Source organism: Trachinotus anak, unplaced genomic scaffold (genome assembly GCF_046630095.1).
Source record: "Trachinotus anak isolate AG129_WGS33_773 ecotype Australia unplaced genomic scaffold, CSIRO_AGI_Tana_v1 ptg000042l, whole genome shotgun sequence".
In the NCBI taxonomy this organism is placed as follows: domain Eukaryota; kingdom Metazoa; phylum Chordata; class Actinopteri; order Carangiformes; family Carangidae; genus Trachinotus; species Trachinotus anak.
The window spans coordinates 271,074-292,218 of NW_027273893.1; the positions used below are offsets into that span (position 1 = coordinate 271,074).

Below are 21,145 nucleotides of genomic sequence, written 5' to 3' on the forward strand. Positions count from 1 at the left end.
CCCCAGGTGTTATTTTAACAGAAGGCCCCACTGTAGCAAATTATACAGTACATTCCTGAACCATGACTCTTCCTCCCCCTCCCTCTCCTACATACACACACACACACACACACACACACACACACACCTGTGGTTCCACAAAGCATCTGCCCTACATGCCAATACAAATGCACACAAAGTCAAACATGCACTGTACACACATAGATCACACAACTACACAGCAGCTTCTCACAGGTTCAACTTACTAATGCTGCAAAGCTGATCTACACACTCAGAGTGTGAGTGAGTGAGTCAGTCAGTCTTGTATCGGGTTGTATCAGTACCCACGCATCACCCTGCCATCATTTATTCAACAGATGGAGCAGTGAGGAGCGCATGAATGTCGGTGAAAGTCAGGTGATGGAGGAGGAGCAGGATGGATGGAGCAAAATGACAGGGAGACACTTCCACTACACATGCCATACAGTTTGGTATATGAACTAAGAACATCTGAGACAAATTGTCTTCATAAAACACCCAAGAAAAAAGAGACACACAAGACCTGATCTGCACCAAAACTGACACGTTTCAGTTTGTTTTACTTTGGTTTCAGCTCTGATGAATAAAAACAGCACTTTCTGGACTTGGGCTGTATCAGTCCTCCAAGACTTTGATAAAGGTTTTGATGAACCTGTGACTTTGTAAGACCCCACATAGAAAATAGTCACTGTATCAGTCTTGAAGACTTGACTTTACAATTTCATACTTGTGTCTTTTATCCAAAGGGATCTACAGGTGAGGGACATCAGTGAAGCTTCAGGTCAGTGGGGGAGCATGGTGCAAGTATTAAGTTTACATCTATTTAATAAGTGAAGGAGATCAGGTAAAGAAGTGAATGAAAGTCATAGTCAGAGCTAGTTAGAGGTGTTAGGGTGTTGAATGATGAGTTCGGGCCCAAAAGTTAGTCTGAAGGCAGCATCAGAGACCGGATCTGATTCAGGGGTCATGGGCAGTTAGTGGAGGTGGATGAGCAGCAGAGTGACATGTGACTTTTTGGGCTGATCGAAGACCAGATGTGCTGCTTGGTTCTGGACCATCTGTAAGTGTTGAGGTCTGTCAGAAGAGGAGAGAGATAACCATGGTCTGGACCAAGAGTGATAGGTGTTACTTTTTTTTAGGCCTCCTTAACTTTAAATAAAAAGTTATTTTTAAACTGTGCAAAAAGCTTTTTTTTTATCTTGACAACAGCAACAAATTCCATCCACTGATAAAGATCATGAGATGCAAATAAGGGCTCCAGAAAAACCAAGTAAGACCTGAGATTATTTTATCAAATCATTTTGAATCATTGCTAATATTGTGATCAGGATTCTTCTGTTGCCTTCATTGCATTAATTATATTTGACAGACTGGATTTTAATATAATGATTATTCAATATGTGTGATAAGAACTGCACTAACAATTATTTTAACTATTGATTAATCAGTTATTTTCTCAATTAATCAATAAAATATCAGAATAGTGAAAAGGTTTTAACAACAGAACAAAACCCAAAGAGATTCAATTCACTGCTGTAAAAGACAGAACATTTGAAGCATTTTTAATCATTTAAATTGCTGCTGATTCATTTTCTGTTGATCAACTAATCAATCGCTCAGTTATTGGTTTAATCTGTAAACATGATGGACTCACCAGTCTCCCAGTCCAGTATTTACAGGAAACTGGGACTTCTGTTTACAAGGTCCGATATTCAAAATCATACACCATCCGGTTTTATCTTTAGTCACTATCGCTTCACCATCACCTTCATCATCATCATCATTATGTAAGGTTATTAAAGCATTTTCAGCTGCTGAGCCAGCAGAACTAAAAAAAAGGTTCATGTCTGCAGGGCTCGGAAGCTTCAAAGCTTCTCCCCCCGTAACAACCTGAGAGAGGTCTGCAGAATGTGCACAATTAGGTAAATAGATGGAGGACGCAGCTCTTCTCCCTCCTCCAACGCTGCTGATGAAATTCCAGGGTGGAGAGAAACAAAAAGGCAAAGCAGTGAATACAAAAAAATGAAAGACAGAAGAGGAGGATGTTATAAAACTTGGCAAAGGTCTCCTGACGTTCACCTTTCACCTGGACTCAGTCCTTGTTGCACTTTGACCTGAGTGTCAGATTAAAGCTGCACTAATCAACACTTTAATCTTATCACTGTGTGTAAGGGAATGACAGTATCAGCTCCTCTGCTTCACGCTACGTTTAGCATCTTTCAGTTCAGTGTTTTCCATCGACTCTCTCAACTGTGATGAACTGTCTGTATGTTCTCATACCACACAGGAATGATGGTGAAAATAAACAAATACACTACAGCACGACCTGCAAAATAGTTTAAAAATTATTTATAATTTTTAGTAAAAAGTCTGTAACTTCTGCTGTTGGTCAAAACAAGAACAAAAGATGTCATTTTGTGACGTGAAGTAGTATGGGATCGTGGGAGTTTTGTCATTTGCTCTCAGCTTCTCCTGGTTTGGATTCCTTCAGTGTCAGAGGCTCTTATGCAGAGACTGCTGCCAAGCTTTGTTTCCACTGTTTCTCTGATAACTTCCGATCCAGACGTCTGACGACTAAAATCCTTCATCTGGTTCAAATACAGAGCTGAAAACCCCCAAGGTGAAAAAAGAGGATCTTAAAAATGTGAATTTAAACTGGATCAAAGTCAATTTGACAACACTGACACATGAGCTGAGAGGATATGACATCACTGACAGACGACCAATGAAACCTTACCATGATTAAAGTCACAGATTTCTCTGTTTGAGAATTGATGGAAACATTTGAGATGATGTGAGAACACAATCAACAACATACATCTAGCATCTAGCTGTTTTTAGACATTTGAATGTGGAAATGTTACAGATTATAACTTTAAAGGTGGTATGGTCCTTTAAAGTGAACTATGCATTGAACCACAGCTGATACTGTCTTTAGTTAACATCATCAACCCACTGCCCTCTCTGCCCTGCTGGCTGGAGCTTTAGAAGAAAAAGTTCTTCACAAGATGTTTTTCATACTTTCATCCAAAACAAATGTGTTTTATAAAAAGCACCATGGCTGGAAGATAATCTCAACAATATGAACATGTGACTGGAGCACAACATTTATCAATGTAAGTGTCTGTGGATGAGACAAACAGCCAAACACCGTCTCAGGATAAAACCACTTGAACACTGTCTGAATGGCCTGAGGTGACCAGGAATTTGTCTGGCTCTAATCTGTTCTCACAGCCTGAGTGCGGCAGAGCTCAGTGGGCAGCTGGACACAGAGGGGGTTAACGCACCCTAATGGGGATCAAACCACTTTTTAAATGCAATCAATCAATGCAAATCAGCCAAACAAGTTTACACTGCAGCACACAGACATATGGGAGCTTACACAGTCGGTTTAACGTTTTCAAAAGGAGGAAACCAGGAGCTCTGGGCACAACCAAGAAGAACATGGAAAAGCAGAAATGCTGGATCATATACACATAACTAACATCATAACATCTAAAACTGAAAAAAACCCATCAGCCCCTGCAAGTTTACATCCTTACATCCAACTAAAGCACTAACTCCATACGCTGTTTACAGTGGAGTGGGTTTAATAGTCTCTAGTGGTGTAGGGCTGTAAACCCTGCTGTCAGGCTGAGTGTGCAGATGAGAGTGCGAGGGCCCTCTGAAGAGCCATTAATTACACACTGCTTTAAGGTTAATGAAGCATTCAGACAGGTGAGACAGGAAGGTCAGGCCTGAGCCATGCATCACAGCAAACAGTCCCTCCTCCACCTGCTGCCAACATCCCCATCACATCCACACTGCGCTGTCTACACGATTAAAACTGGAGTCTAACACACACTGCTCTCACACTGACAGCTGACTGCATTCACCAAAACTCAACGCAGGTCCTGCAGTGTCATTTACTCCCTTTTTAAACTGACAGTGAACAATCATCGATCATCTGTCTTCTTCACCATCCACAGGGTTTTGGGGTCACAACTCATCACATATTAATGTTTCTCTTCACTCTTTATTTTTTAACACGTTATTATCTCTAAAAGTGGGTCAATACAAATCAAATTTACGGGTACGTACAGCCTCCAGAAAATGTCTCTAGTGTCCGACATGACAAAAGCTCTCGCCTTCTCCCACCTACACCAGAAAACATGTACTTTAAGCCACTTAAAAAAAAAAATCCCAGTTGAAGTGTGTGTTGTATTTTGAGTATTTCAAGTCATCTTGCCGTCAAACTGCTGCTCTTTGCTTTGGAGCAACTCAACCACCCAACTTACAGTATTCCTACACATACTTACATATTTACACAGCTGCTTCTCCAAACTGGGAGTGTGCCGACCCAGAACTACTGCAGGTAATAACCTGACTTTGTATAAGAACCTCACTAAGGCTGAGTAATTCATTGAAATATAATGGAAATGGAAAGTGCGATATCCAAATCACAGCAACTGCAAAAAAAAAAAAAAAAAAAAAAAAAAAAATCATAGGAGCTGCAAATTTGTTCATGAAGGTAAAATGTTGTTGTGCATTGTTAGCATCAACATTTTAAAAACTTTTCATTGAAACTGAAATGCAAAAAAAATCATTCCAACTGATATTGTGACTCAAGCTCAAGGTTTTTTTTTCCTCATGGTCTGTATGATCAGTTCCACAAACCCACACACTCAACTCGACTGGACTGGACTCAGCTGCTGCTGATTCCAGCTCTCGTATGGTCTCTCTGCCCCAGCATATTTTACCAAGGTAAAATAACATCGAATGGTGTGTAACCACACACACCAAGCAGACACGGGCAGGATAAACTCTGGAGCTCATGGTGTGTTGGTTAAAGCCATAAAGATGGAGATAAGGATAGAGACACTTATGGAAGCAGAAACAGATGAGAGGAGCTGATAGGACCTTTGTTTGTTGGTTTCTGAGGCAGATACTGAAGCATGTGGGCCTGGTGTTGTCGGAGTGTTAACAGGGGCAACTGAGTGTTAAAGCCCATTAATTTCGTCTGTGACCACACAGCGGTGGAGGTGGTGGGGTCTCATAAACACAGCTTCATATTTCTGTACCTATAAGAAGGTATACAGTAATAAGAAGAACCCCACAGGGATGGGGACAGATACAGGCTGTAGACAAGAGACAATCACCTTTCTTCAAGCTGCTTAATGTAGTTGACTCAATCAGCTCCTTCACGAGCTATGGATCCTCTCACGCTCTTCCTCAGCAGATGGAGTCTGACACAGTTGTTACACAATTGTGGATTTTCAAATTAGAATTTTAAATAATATCACGATGAAAGCTCTGGCACCGCTACTAAATGGACCATGTGGTCAGACTGTTTTGCCAAGAGCTGTTTCCAAGGAGTCAGTGTTCCAGCTCAAGAAGTTGGGATGTTGCAATCAAGCTTTTCTGGTCCAGATCCCAATCCAAGTCCTTGAATACTGGGTCCAATCTAATACAGAACTACTGAGAAAACATCATGATTAAATATTTGTCTGATACATTCAAATAACAGCCATCGTTTTTACACCTGACACAAGCCTCAAACAAATCTCTTCACGTTCCTCTTCTTACCTGTGTGCCCTCTGCACACTGGCAGACATGACACATACAGAGATAAATATAAATATTCTTATCTGGTTGAAGCCGATGTCAAACCTCGGCTATATAAGAGGGGAAGGTTTAGAGCCCCGGCCTTCTCTGCATCTGTAATCTCTTCAACAGTTAGGACAGACATACACATACTCCAGGTACAAAGAGATGCCTCTCTGCCTCATATCACCCTCTAACCACAGGCAAAGGTTGAACAAGCTGATTCATATTGAGCACATCCGAGAATCAAGACCACAGGCTTGTTGGGGGGTGACTTCATCAGGATAGTGTGTTAGTGTTGATATACACCTTATTTAGCAGTCCTTAAATCTGACGCAGCTGCTGCACATGTATGACGCGACACAGTTTCCAAACATGCATGGGTGTGAGGCTGTGAATGTTCCTCCACATGATGCTGACTGATACTGACTGACAGGCAGAGCCTCTGACAGAGAGCACGGCCCAAACAACACTGGATGTTTGATTATGATATTTGGGATATTAACTAGAATTACCACCTCTTTGTTGTTTCTCTCCTTCTCTCAGACTAGTTTCAGATCAGCCATGTGGGATTTTTTCATAATTGCTGTGTGAAGTTAAGTAATGGCTAAAAAGGGTTTTGAGAGGTCACACTAACCTTGACCTTTGACCACCAAAATCTAATCAGTTCGTTCTTGAGCCCAAGTGAATGTTTGTGCCAAATTTGAAGAGGTTCTGTTGAGGTGTTACTGAGATGTCATGTCCACGACAGACGGACAACCTGAAAACAATATCCCTCCGGTATCTCAAAGGAGTTTTAAATCGAAAGCAACTGGACTTGGTTATTTGTCTAGGAAGACGTTTCACCTCTCATCCAAGAGGCTTCATCAGTTCTTTCTCGCACCTGACCAGGATGGGACTGGTCCAACTATCTGGTGTGGAGACCCAGGTATTTAACCTCTGGGAGGGGCTTTCACAAGGCTGATGATGTCACTGGTTCCCTTTGTGCTCCATGTGCCAACAACAGTCGTTAGAGTGACTGTCTTGGTGGAGAGTTGGTTTCCACTTCGTTAGAGCCCTATTGTGTTATAACCACAGTCGTTGGAGTCACATGCCACTTGTGAACAGTTGTATTTCTTAGAGGTTAAATTGTTGAATCTCCTGGGAAGGGATGAAAGGGCAGCATTGTAAATTGGAGATAGGTGGTGTCTGAGTCCTCCTGCCCTGTTGCTGTCCTCTCTGTCCAGGATGTGAACCTTGCTGTCCTCAAAGGAGTGGGCTTTCTCCTTAAGATGTAAGTGGACAGCAGAGTCCAAGCCTGAGGAGTTAGCTCTCCTGTGTTGGGCCATGCGTTTATGCAGTGGTTGTTTCATTTCTCCAATGTAGAGGTCTTTGCATTCCTCATTGCATTGGACTGCATACACCAGGTTGCTTTTTCGGGTTTGTGGTGTTCTGTCCTTGGGGTGTACCAGTCTCTGTCTGAGTGTGTTGCTGGGTTTGAAATACACAGGGATATGGTGTTTGTTGAAGATCCTCCTGAGTTTTTCTGATACCCCAGACACATATGGGATGACTATGTTGTTTCTCTTAGAAGAGAAACAACAGAGAAAAAAGCAATCTGGTTTCTCACCACCTTGGTGGGGGCGAGCCATAGGGAATCAGTTTTGATGTTGATGTCATGGTGTATTGTAGGTTTAGCTGGGAGAACCAGCAGTTCAGTTTTTGAAAGATTCAGCTGGAGGCGATGTGCCTTCATCCATGTGGCGATGTCTGAGAGGCAATCAGAGACCCGTGCAGAGATCGAGGGGTCATCAGGAGGAAATGACAGATACAGCTGAGTATCATCTGCGTAGCAGTGATAGGAAAAGCCATGTGAGCGAATGATCGGGCCCAGGGAGGTGGTGTAGATAGCAAATAGTAGGGGCCCCAGCACTGAGCCCTGGGGGACCCCTGTGGTGAGGTGATGCGAGGTGGACGACTGTCCAAGCCAGGATACGCTGAATGAGCACCCTGTCAGGTAGGATTCAAACCAGGAAAGAAGCCATCATCAGCCTTGTGAAAGCCCCTCCCAGAGGTTATAAATACCTGGGTCTCCACACCAGATAGTTGGACCAGTCCCAGCCTGGTCAGGTGTGAGAAAGAACTGATGAAGCCTCTTGGATGAGAGGTGAAATGTCTTCCTAGACAAATAACCAAGTCCAGTTGCTTTCGATTTAAAACTCCTTTGAGATACTATGACCTGGACAAATGAGAATATTCACAGGCTTAATGTCCCTCCGGCTCCTCATGAAATATATTTTTTGATAAATTGTGACCAAGCTGTGTAATGAGTGAGACATTTTACAGATGACAAATAAACTCATCAGTGCTCTCTGATGGACCAAACTTATAATCTCAGACTTCTCTTGAGCAGCTCTGTCCTGAAATATCTTCACAGTCTCAGCTGAGCTGATTTATCCTGTGAGAACTCAGAGCTGAGAGGTTCTTCTCAAACCAGATGTTTTATCTCCCGCTTCTTTAATAATACACAGGGATGTTGGCCAAAAAATTTCAGTGAATCAACTATTGCTGCAGCTATTTTATATTCCACATCATATGTCAAAAGGACATGTCACAGCTGCAGCGAACTGAAGATCTTTGGTTTTGACCTGCTGGTTAGACAAAACAAGACACTTGATGATTTCAGCTTGAGTTCCAGAGAACTTCTGTTTTACACAAAAAAATAATGGAAATAATCATTAGCAGCAGCCCTGCTGTAAATAATGAAATGCTTGTAATATTTTATATGGTATTAATATACACTGAATGTCAGCTCCAAATAGCACTAAAAATTCTGTTGCCATGGCGCCGCGGATGGCTGCCTCGGTGTTTTGGTGCGCATTTTTTTGCCTTATTTTCTTTATAAATCCAGTTTTCTGCTTTGGTTTCCGGAGCTCTTTCACCAGAGAAGAGCTCATTAATATCAGAGAAACAACTCCAGTGGATTTTTTTCCTACTTTTCTCGACTCATCTGTGGGATTATTGGACATTTTGGTCAGAGGTGCACTGACCGTTGCTCTCGCAGTGAAACGCCGGAGGAGAGGAAAACGTGCCGGTGCGCTTGCGCGTCTCCGCACACCTCTCCCAGGTATCTTTCTCTCCAACGTGCGTTCACTGCCCAACAAGCTGGATGAACTTCAGCTACTGGTGCAGAAGAACAGAGACTTTTCCTCATCTTCCGTCCTGTGCTTCACGGAGACGTGGCTGTGTGGATCGATTCCGAACTCTGCGCTGGAGCTGGCCGGCTTCCAGCTCTTCAGAGCGGATCGCGACACAGAGCTGTCCGGCAAAACCAAAGGTGGAGGAATCTGCTTTTATGCAAACAGTGGCTGGTGCAGAGACGTGACAGTGATCCTGCAGCACTGTTCTCCTGACCTGGAGACTTTCATCATAAACTGCAGGCCCTTCTACTCCCCCCGTGAGTTCACCTCAATCATCCTGGTCGGTGTTTACATCCCACCACAGGCCAACGTGCAGGAGGCACAGCGGGTGCTCGCCGACCAGATACTGTGTGTGGAGCGGACCAACCCGGACTCCGTAGTTATTGTCCTTGGTGACTTTAACAAAGGGAACCTCAGCCACGAACTGCCCAAATACAGATAGTTTGTTAATTGCCCGACCAGAGAGGGGAACACTCTGGACCACTGTTACACCACAATCAGTGGTGCTTATCACGCCGTCCCCCGGGCTGCACTGGGCCACTCTGACCATGTCATGGTCCACCTGATTCCCACATACAGGCAGAAACTAAAACTGTGTAAACCTGTTGCCAGGACATCGAAGCAGTGGAGCAGTGAAGCCATTGAGGATCTGCGGGCATGTTTGGACTGCACTGACTGGGAGGTGTTCAGGACTGCTTCCAACAGTCTGGATGAGTTCACAGAGGCTGTGACGTCAAACATCAGCTTCTGTGAGGACTGCTGTATCCCATCACGCACCAGGGTGAGTTATAACAATGACAAACCCTGGTTCACAGCTAAGCTCAGTCAGCTCAGGAGGCAAAAGGAGGAAGCTTTCAGGAGTGGGGACAGGGACAGGTTTAAAGAGTCCAAGTACAGGTTTAGCGAGGCGGTGAGAGAAGCTAAACGACTGTACTCTGAGAAACTTCAGCTCCAGTTCTCAGCCAATGACTCTGCTTCTGTCTGGAAAGGGCTCAGAAAGATCACAAACTACAAACCTAAACCCCCCCACTCCATTAATGACTTCCGTCTGGCCAACGATCTGAATGAGTTCTACTGCCGCTTTGAAAGACAGTGGGACAAGCCTGACACTAACCTCCACATCAGAGCCACATCAGAACCCCCCTCCTCCCCTACCAAAGGAACATCTCTCTCTATCCTGGAGAGAGATGTCAACAGGCTTTTTAAGAAGCAGAACCCCCGCAAAGCAGCCGGTCCTGACTCTGTCTCTCCATCATCCCTGAAGCACTGTGCTGATCAGCTGTCTCCAGTGTTCACAGACATCTTCAACACCTCACTGGAGACCTGCCACATGCCAGCCTGCTTCAAATCCTCCACCATCATCCCTGTCCCCAAAAAACCAAGGCCCACAGGACTAAATGACTACAGACCCATTGCCCTGACCTCTGTGGTCATGAAATCATTTGAGCGCCTTGTCCTGTCCCATCTCAAATCCATCACTGACCCACTCCTGGACCCCCTGCAGTTCGCCTACAGAGCCAACAGGTCTGTAGACGACGCCGTCAACATGGCTCTCCACTTCATCCTCCAGCACCTGGACTCCTCAGGGACCTATGCCAGGATCCTGTTTGTGGACTTCAGCTCTGCCTTCAACACCATCATCCCGGCTCTGCTGCAGGACAAGCTCTCCCAGCTGAGCGTGCCTGACTCCACCTGCAGGTGGATCACCGACTTCCTGTCTGACAGGAGGCAGCACGTGAAGCTAGGAAAGCACGTGTCTGACTCCCAGACCATCAGCACTGGATCCCCGCAAGGCTGCGTTCTTTCTCCTCTGCTCTTCTCCCTGTACACCAACACCTGCACCTCCAGCCATCAGTCTGTCAAGCTCCTGAAGTTTGCAGACGACACCACTCTCATTGGACTCATCTCTGATGGCGATGAGTCTGCCTACAGGTGGGAGACTGAGCGTCTGGTGACCTGGTGCAGGCAGAACAACCTAGAGCTAAACGCTCTGAAGACAGTGGAAATGATAGTGGACTTCAGGAAGAGCCCAGCCCCACCCACCCCCATCTCCCTGTGTGACTCCCCCGTGGCTACCGTGGAGCATTTTCGCTTCTTGGGAACCACCATCACACAGGATCTCAAATGGGAGCTAAACATCAGCTCCCTCATCAAAAAAGCTCAGCAGAGGATGTATTTCCTGAGGCAATTGAAGAAGTTCAACCTGCCAAGGACTATGATGGTGAACTTCTACACCTCCATCATTGAGTCCATCCTCACCTCCTCCATCACCATCTGGTACGCTGCTGCCACGGAGAGGGACAATAACAGACTGCAGCGTATCATCCACTCTGCTGAGAAGGTGATTGGCTGCAATCTTCCGTCCCTCCAGGACCTGTACGCCTCAAGGACTCTGAGGCGTGCAGGGAAGATTGTAGCTGACTCCTCCCACCCTGGACACAAACTCTTTGTGACACTCCCCTCTGGCAGGAGGCTGCGGTCCTTCAGGACCAAAACCTCTCGCCACAAAAATAGCTTCTTCCCATCTGCTATTAGCCTCATCAACAAGGCTAGAGAGCCCCACTGTTGCTGATCAATTGCACCAATCACCAGAAAAAATTCCTTGTATGTGAAAACATACTTGGCAATAAAACTGATTCTGATTTTGATTCTGATTCTGAAAACATACTTGTCCTTCATAAAAGCGCTGCTGGGTTATGTCCCTGTGTGTTAGGACTGTTCAGCCCACAGACAGGACGGTTGTGACCCCCAGCTGTCACTGAGAGGAATCAGAGACTCCTGACTCACCCCACCATGGCCATCTGCTGCTCCTATTTGCCACATCTGGAAGACAGATCACCTCGAGGCCACCAGAAGCAACCAATGACATCATCTGGTGGTTCCACCAGGATGAGAAGGCAATATGTGTTTATGTGTGTGTGTGTGTGTGTGTGTGTTTGTGTTAAAGGGTAAGTTATGGTTTCATCCTTCTACAGGAGTCTGGAAAGCAATACAGAGATTACCAGGGCATGTGCAATGTTAGCAGATGCAAATAGTCACACACACACACACACACACACACACACACACACACACACATAATCAATCAAAAATTCATACTCATATCAGAAAACGAAAATGTACTCATCATGAAAACATTGATTTGATCCAAACAAACAGAAATATGTCTCTGCAAGGTGCACACACTGAAATGCAATATCAAGAGACATTAAAGCAAGCGCACACACACACACACACACACACACAGTGGTTGAAGCATTTGGAAAGCCCATAGTTGAGTCTCAGTGACAGCAGGAGACTAAAGGCATTCCTCTGCTTGCTCCAACTCAAACTCTGCTGCCAGCCATAATTACTGAGCACTAAACAAACACAGCTAAACATAGACATAGACACACACACACACACACACACACACACACACACACACACACACACACACACACACACTCCTTGCAAGAATAAAACACCGCCTACATTCACAGGACAGCTCTTTGCTGCTGCTCTCTGCAGTTTGATAACCCTTCATGCCACCCGCCAGACCTCTGGGTTACACTGTGACAAACAGCAGCTACACTGCTGAGTGTGTGTTCTGTGTCTCATCTCACAGCTACAAGGATCTGGGTTTTAATCTAAAGCCCCAGCTCCTCTGTGTGTGTCCTGTGTGGGCCGAGCAATTTCACAGCCACAGTGTTGATCTGCGCAGCTCAGTGCTGAGCAGTCAGGAGCACGGACTCAAAGCAGTGAAGCTAAATGTCGTCACGCACAGGAGAGATGAGTCCTCCTCAAAGGGTTTCCACTGGTGCGTACAATGACTGGCTACTGTTAGCTCAGGTTGTTTTTAGGTTTGGATTGCTGCTGTGTTCATTGTTCAGGAGCTGAATTATCCACAGAGGTCTCCTCCTCCCCAACACAAACAGACCAGTGATTACAACCAGTAAAGAGCTTCATGTTAAAAACCAGTGTTTCTCTGATGCAGCTTGTTGCTCTGATAACTTCAGATCCAGACGTCGAGAGGCTAAAATCCTTCATCTGGTTAAAAGTTATAGTTTTGAGGCAGCCTTTCTAAAAGAGCGGTGGAGTAAATTTGTTAAAATATCGTGTTTTTAATTTATTGTTTCTCAGTAGAGAGATGAATATATGTTGTTTTCAATATTAAATCAACTCATATGTAAATTTAAACATTTCAATTGGCTGTTTTGCGACACTGTCTCGTGTGGCTTCACCAGTCTATGGTTTATGTTTTACAATTCACGTTAAAAATGATCCGTGTGACATTTGAAAGAAAACATGGATGAGGCTAACAGTTAGCCTGCCCTGGGACTGTGCTAAATACCACCAGTCACCAGCATATTAACTATAAAACATGGACAACAGGGAAGATCACCAGTGGATTAAGACCAGGTCAATTCAGAGAAAATCAAATGAAACCTCTGATACAACGGAGACAACAGCAAGTATTAAGTGTAAAGTTTTACTAGTGATGTCATCACCACGACTGAGACTCATGCGTTTGATGACATCCAGCCAGTGTTCATATGTGTGTGATAATTTGGATGCTATAAAAATAGCACCACCTGTTGTCGTGCAGTGTGCGAGGTGCAGGGGTTGTTGATGACTGAAACTCTGTCCCTGCTGATATTCTTCCACACAAGGGGCCCTGAGGTGAAAAGGTTGGGAACCACTGGTTTAGGGGATGTTTGGGGAGTTAGGTGCTCTGTGAGATTTATTTTAATGGTAGAGTGTTTGGTCTGAAAAACTCAGAGAGACATTGTTTTAAGGTTATAAGGTGATAAAAAGTGACGATGATGTGATGGAAAACTCTGGGTGTACTCCTGGGAAAGACATGAGAGGGCCTTTCTCTAGGGAACCATCTTCGCCCTAACCTGTCACTGTTGTGATTGTTTCCTCCTCCAAGCAGGCTGTGTTTTCACTCTCATCCGTCTGTCAGTGTGAGTGAGTGGAGGCGAGGATGAACTGCAAGATCAAAGGTGACATCATTCAGGAAGCCGTCTCCCGCAATCTTCTGGATGTTTGGATCACACATTAACTCAGTCACAGAGCCGATGCTGACGACAAGTTGTCTTTCAAGACCGTCAGGAGGCCTAACAGTCACTGAGCAGGGGAGGAAAACACCGCGAGAGGGAGGAGAGAGGAGAGGAGGCAAGGAGAGACAGACTGAGAAATTAGAGACGAAAAGGACAGAACTGAGAAGGGCGTAAAAAAAACAAAGAGGAGCAGATCTAGGAAAAGGAGATGCTGAGAAGAAAGTAAACAGTGTGAGGGGATTGGAATGTGTTTCAGCAGCTGTGGTGACTGGAGGTACACTGTCAGTCTGGCACATGGGCCGTCAGCTACACACTAACTGCACCAGAGCAAACATGACTGCATTCTTACCGCAGAGCTTCAGTCCTAATCTGGTTTTAAGGGAAAGACACTTCCTTCTTCCACAGACACAGAGGAAGCGGTCTGAGCGGACGGGGTCAGTGATGGCAGAGGGGTGTGTTCTGGAGCAGACAGAGGTGGAAGAGAGACTTAGCTGCTCTGGTTTGGCCTGAGTTTCACTGGGTGGAGCAACAAATGAGAGGATGTTGATATTCCACACAGGAAGACAGGCAAACAAAAGCTCTGCTGGTCACACACAGACCACAAAAAACAGACCAAACCATATTTCGCATGAGGCCCGGTCCTGTTTACCCCCTCACAACTGGACAGGTTTCATAGTGGAAGAAACTCTGTCCCACCGCTGGAGCTGCTTTGAAACTAGTGTTCATATAAGACTATAATAAGCTTTTGATACTGTATTTGTTAAGTATAAACACATATTTGTACAATTCTTCATTATTAAAAATATATACAATATCTGGATAAAACACAATAAAATTGACACTCAAATAGGAAAGCATCTGATGAAACAAGAGGTAACAGGACCATGAATCTGACCAACAGTTTTCTATACGTGCTCCTTTGGACCCGGTCTAGTCCTAACCCTAGCCTAGCCTGATCTCTATAACATTATAACACTCAGCAGTTCATTAGTCAACTATGACAGATTATCATTCAACAACTGTTTTGATAATCAATGGTTTCAGTCATTTAGTGAGAGAATATAGCAAAAATAATAATTAGTGTGAGGTTATTATATCACTGTAACCTGAGTGTCTTTAGGATTTACTGTTTGCTGTTGGTTGGACACAATAAGCAGTTGGAGGGCATCACCGAGTGTCAGTGTTTTCACTGTTTTCACTAGCTGAGGTAAAACAACAGTAAGAAGTCTGGAGAAGACTTAACTCATGAAGTCCATCTGTGTTTACTGAAGCCAAATCATTGCACTCCTTTTACAACCAGTGTTATTGGTCTACAAGTGAAACTCTGCACGTGTCTTCACCTCATTTTCAGAGATCAAATACAAGAGATTTTACACATTTTACGCCTGTTTGACAAGCATTTTTGTGCATCGTGACAAACAAAACATTATTTGTTGGTGCACCTGGTGCAGACACAACAGCAGACACAGAATGTGTGCATTTAGTAGCTGAAATAGCAGCGTTTCTTCTGATTTCAAATCTAAGACATTGTTGTGGATGCAAACTGTTTCCAACATCAACTCAAAGTTTTAACAGGAAAGTACTTGTTCTCTCGATCTCTGTCGGATGTGAATATGTTTCTGTGTGATCACTGTTGTACCCACACATCTAACATTCTTGTTAAAATCCCCTGAAGCAGAGGTTAAAACACGATGAAACACTAAAACCTCTTAACTGTAAAGACTAGCCTGGTGACACTCATGATGGAGTGTGAACACCAGTTCCAACAGACAGTTAACCCAGGGCTAGTAGAGGTCAGTGTCATCATATAGCCCTGGGCTTAGGTTAACCTGGTTCAACAACTGTTAGCCTCTGTTAGCCCACTGTTATCCTCCAGCAGCTGAGCAAAACTCCATGCACTGTCTATCCCAGCAGGATGACTGTCACACAGTTCAACGCTCAACAACACTCTAACCCTATCACAAACAGACTTAGATTATTTCCATTTAAAAATCGGAGCCTACAAACAGCTGTTTACAGCTAGCAGTTCTCTCTGTCTCGCTGACTGTCCCTTCACTTCCCTGTTTGGGAAACACTGTTAAGAGATCAGAGTACTTCTTCATCACTGAAAAACTGCACTGAGTTTCATGGAAATCCAGTCTGGACCAAGGTAGTGGACCCAGAGTCAACAGATGGACACACAACCAAAATTATCATTAGCTGCAGCCTTAATAAAATGCTCATATCTGAGGGCGGATGACACAACGCAATTAACCCTGTTCTGGTATTTTTACAATAACAAAATATATGTGTGCATGTAATTCTGTCATCACAATATTTGTGACAGAAGAAGAAGATAATATCTAGCATAGTATAGTATAAACAGTCTATTCTGCAGGAGACCACACACACACACACACACACACACACACACACACACACACACACAGACATCAGACGTGGTGTATGAACCTGGAGCACATGGCTCTTGTTCTTTCTTTTGCCCTGAGTGTGTTTCCATGGCAACCACACACTGAAATCACACAACAGTCTGTGCACCATCCACATTTCAGTGTGTGTGTGTGTGTGTGTGTGTGTGTGTGTGTGTGTGTGTGTTTACAAGAGAGACAGATAAATAAGAGAGAGTGAATTGAATTAAATGGAGGACGGGAGTGTGAGAGAGGTAGCAATGAGAGAGCAGACAGCCTCACGCCGACAGAGCAGGCAGCTACAGGAAGCTAAACAGATGGTGGCGTCTGCTGTGTGAAACCTCAGGACACTGTGATGATGTGCTGAGAGAGAGGCAGGGACACCACCCACAACCCTGTGATCCTTAACACCTTTACATCAAATATCCAACTTTAAAAAACCCTAAAGTTAAATGTTGCTGAGCTTATTGTTTGTTCCTTTATGTGGTTTACAGATGACTCACCGCCTTTCTGAAAGCGGTCAGAGGTGAACTTCACCACTTCAAAAGCAGAGGGGGTTCATCTTATAAATCAAAAACAAATGCTGGCAAATGCTTTTCTCCTGCTGCTGGAATGCAGCGCACAAACATCACCGGTCGTTTTAGATGGGATGAGATTCTTGGAGTGGGAGTTAATTATTTATTCAGTCTCACATGAAGAAGTGCACAACTTCCTGTAGTCGTTTCTCATGTTTTTAGACAAGTCAGCTTCAGGATTTTCTGACAACCCGAGAGTAAAGTGGAATGTATATTTAAGGTGGTGCTGCAGTTATTGATTATTTTCATTACATTTGGTTTATAAATAGTGTAAAGTGTCCATCAAACCCCCTGTTTTATCTGAAATGTTGATCTCCATCAGAAGATATATCTGTGGTTTTAAGAACCAAAAACCATCTCAGTGTAGTTTTACATCTCCTCTCTCAGGCTTCTCTCTGGAGCTCTAGTAACAACAGGTCAGTCAGCCAATCAGAAGAGAGGATCTGACCCTCTCTTCTGATTGGCTGACTGTTTTCTGAGTGAACCAATGAAAATATAGCAGATTTCAGGTAAACACTCAGAGAAACCAAATCCTGCAAGTTTGGATGGTGGGTCCAGGTGGGCGGGGCTTGGTGCATGACTGAGAGCAGTGACTGCTTTGTTGTGACATCACAAAGTTCCAGAAGTCCTGACGGCTGGTTTTAAGGCTCAGTTTCTGAATACAGGCTGTGTGCATTTCTCTGTGGACTGAGGCTTTGATACTTTCACAGTATTAATATAGAACCTAGACCTGCTTTATAATCACAAACACATGGACATCTGCCTTTAGACTGGATGGAGCTTTAAGTGCAAAATGAGGCTTGTTTTGACCAACACTCCCAAATATTGTAACACAAATAAAGGGAAGCAGCAACGACTCACAAGTGATGAGCTGGAGCTAGGAAATGTTTGGTATTTTGGCTTGATTAATATCTTAATGGATTAACTTATTATCAAAATAGTTGCAGAACATGTTGATTGACAGTTTAATTCATCAACTGCTTCAGCTCTAATTTGAAGGTAAAGCTGATGTAACACTTGGATCACTTTTTTACTTGCAGTATTTAAAATCATTTCTCCACACAGTTCCCTCTGTGTGGGGTGCACATCATCTGACACTTGACTGGCCGTCTAATTATTGTTCACATATAGTTAAATTTAATGTTTCAGCAACACTGATATATCAGCTGTAGTCTACTTAATTTTACACTATATTCTTTACTAGCAACTGGCAAATACTGAGGATCCTCATTCATACAGTGACTAGAGTCTCCACTCACACTGACCACACAACAGCCAAAGGTTTTATAATCATTACAGAAATAATGTTAATTACCCACAGCTGATATAATCTGCCACTCACAGTGTTTATCATGTTAACCTGGGAAATCGTCGGCACAGGTGAAATATGAGAAGGGGCCTGAATGTTTTGTTTGTTGTTCTTTGCCGATAAAAAAGTAATATTAATTTGGAAAGAAGAACTGTTCAGACGTTTGTCAGCATCAAAGACACAGACACAAGATCCAAAATGGACGTGGCTATCAGAACCCCAACCTTCCACACACACAAAAACCATCTTATCAAATAATAAGCACAGAAAATTATAAATCCCACCAGACACCCTGTCCTGTCCCAGTTTGTGCCCTCACATGTTACCATGACACTGGAGTCACAGAGCCAAGCCTCTGTTTTTCTGAGAGATCCAGTCCTGATGAATGGTGTTGAACAACTCCTCATTCATAACTCCAGAAAATGAATTACATTATTGTGAGTGACAGTAAGTTGTTTAAGTGTAGTGTAAGATAGCACATCCAGCAAAGCAGACAAGGAGACATGTCATATCTGGAATTTGTCTTTGATTTGGGAAATCGAGCCATAACTTTGGAAACAAGATGAGTAAATCTTTAAATAAGACATTTTGAACAGTGAGAGTTGTTAAATCACCTCCACAGACTGATCTTCTAAAGAAAGCAACACTTAGCTCTGTGTCTTGAATGTGCACGAGAGGCACAAAATGGGGCAAACCCAGCTCTACCTCCATGACACACTTCACATGAAGCTGATCCCAGACCACCACAACGAGACAATGAGATGACATCTCAGCACATTTCCAATCATTAAAGACGGTTTCACCAGTTTAAGTGTGACTCTGTCCTCAGGTTACGTCTCAAACACCACGACTTAGACATTTTCTGTCCTGGATCAGTAATGTAGTTAACTCATGCAGCTGTGGGTACATGCATCATTCATGACAGACAGTATGGTTGCACTGCTAGGTGTAACAGGTCATGTAAAACTCGGTAATGGTTGGGCTGCACTGAACTTGAACTTGAAAACAGATATGAATGTCACAGCTGCCTTTTTCTGCAGAAGCTAACCCTGCCCTGTCAGGTACCACTGGGGTCCCCACGTCAGGAACTGCTACAGGCTGCTCCCTGGAACCCATTAGTCTGTTCCACGCATTGTAGGTAATTAAAAATCATCAAAAAAGACAGAGTTAAATATTTCAAAAAGTCAGTGAGTGAAGAAAAGAGCCCCACTGTGTAAACTTCACAGGGGACTCAAAAGGAAGGAGTGTTTTTCCTTACAGCAACAATCTCTGACAAACCCTGAGACAACAAAGTGACCATGCCTTCACACTGCAGTATAAATCTATTACTCAAAAATCAGCGTAGCCAACATGTGAAGAAAAAGAGAAGAACATAATGATTTACGTGTCATTTGACACCAGTGTCTCAAAGCAGTGAGCTCAGTCAAACTATCAGCCACTACAACAACAAAGGCAGGGAGAACGTACCGTAAACGAAGCCACGGTAAAGACCGCTGTTATCTCCGACTGGAACATGAATTTTTATCCCGGTGAAGCAGCCGAGGGTCCCCCTTTCTTCCTGTCAGCCCTCCGCCAGACTCCCGCTCTCCGCCTGCCGTTTTTTCCCTCTAGTGTGGATGGAAAACAACGTCCTCACTGAGAGGAGAAAACGGGCGGGTCTCAAGCGTTTGGACAACCCGACCGACCAATCGGCTGTCGTTATGACAACGCTCTGCTGCTGTGAGCCAATCCGGTTTCTTCCCAACACACAGACGTGCGCTAATTGGCTGACATAGCAAAGACCTCCCAGTAAAAATTACTACAGCAGCGAGGGGAGGAGCGAGAGCCAGTGCAACGTGATCTCCTTCATACCAGTCCACATACCTACAGCTGCACCGAGAGCGGCTGAAGGTGTGTCATCAGAAACAGCTCAGTTCACCCATTCAAGGTCTATTCAGGAGGTTTCTGTCCAATACAAGCAAAATTACTGAGCTATAAATTGTGAAGTACTGTATATTACAAATGTCAGCACTGATATTGGATTTGCTTTCACAACTAATGCAGCGATCAAACTGTTAAACTCTCTGAGCCTTTAATTTCCTAATAATTTGTTGGATCATTACACCAAAATGCTTGTGATTATTTGGTATTTTTTTTCTAAAATGAGTTCCTGGTTCTCCTCATGCTTTATGTACTGGATGTTCATCTGTTTGGTTCATACACCTCACAGAAGGAAAAAGAACAAGCAGCATGGGAATTGGAGTGCCACTCACTCCCGACACCACAGTTTACTCTCTAAACTTAAACTACGTCAAAATTGGAGGTTTATTACACCAAGAAGACGATAATCTCAGGTGAAATGGGTCTGATGCCGTCTTTCAGTGGTTTCTGTAGTTGTTGGGTATCAAGTGGCTGTTGTTTTCTTCCCTCCCTGACGTCCTGGAAAATGAGGAGCTGAGATATTCTTGCTGTTAGAATTGACTTCAGTTGCGTCAAGCAAGTCAGATAACTACTGGAAATATGAGGGTGCTACCTTCAAATTAAAGGCATACAAAACTGTCAGATCAACACTGCAAAGGAAGCTTACAATGACATGTAATGAATATACTGCAGTTTGTGCAATTGTGTATATTCGCTGTAAAATTCTTAATTTCATCAGAATTAAATGGAATATTAAGATTGCATACGGAAGCAAGCAATGTTAAGACTTATAAATGATGATGATTATATTAAAAGAGTAAATCAAAAATATTTCTCAATTAATTTTCTGTCAATTAAATCACTGTAAATAAACTAATAGTTTCTTTAACTGTGTACACAGACTGATAGTTTAATCTACAACAATGCATCATGTTTTATAACCTCCTCATTTGTAATGTGTGTAAAATATTCATTTGTAAAGCGAGTAGTTTTAGTTGTCAGATAAACGTAGTGAACTAAAAATATAAAGTATTGTGAGAAGATAATACTCAAGTAAAGTACAAGAACCTTATATTTTTATTTAAGTAAATGTACTTGTTTACATTTCATCACTGCTGTAGAGAAACTG

General features: G+C 43.6%; 1 protein-coding gene across 2 annotated transcripts in view; it reads right to left on the reverse strand.

Annotated features, from left to right (window-relative positions):
* The window catches only part of ccdc102a (coiled-coil domain containing 102A), a 66,716-nt gene extending 46,890 nt beyond the window's left edge, over positions 1-19,826 (reverse strand). Inside the window, exon 1 of one of the 2 annotated variants that reach the window (XM_071472928.1) lies at positions 19,585-19,811. The gene's annotated coding sequence lies outside the window, so the exon portion shown is untranslated. Of the gene's footprint in view, positions 1-19,584 lie in introns of both variants that reach the window. The other variant, XM_071472930.1, reaches the window with a different exon arrangement.
* Positions 19,827-21,145: the final 1,319 nt, after the last annotated feature.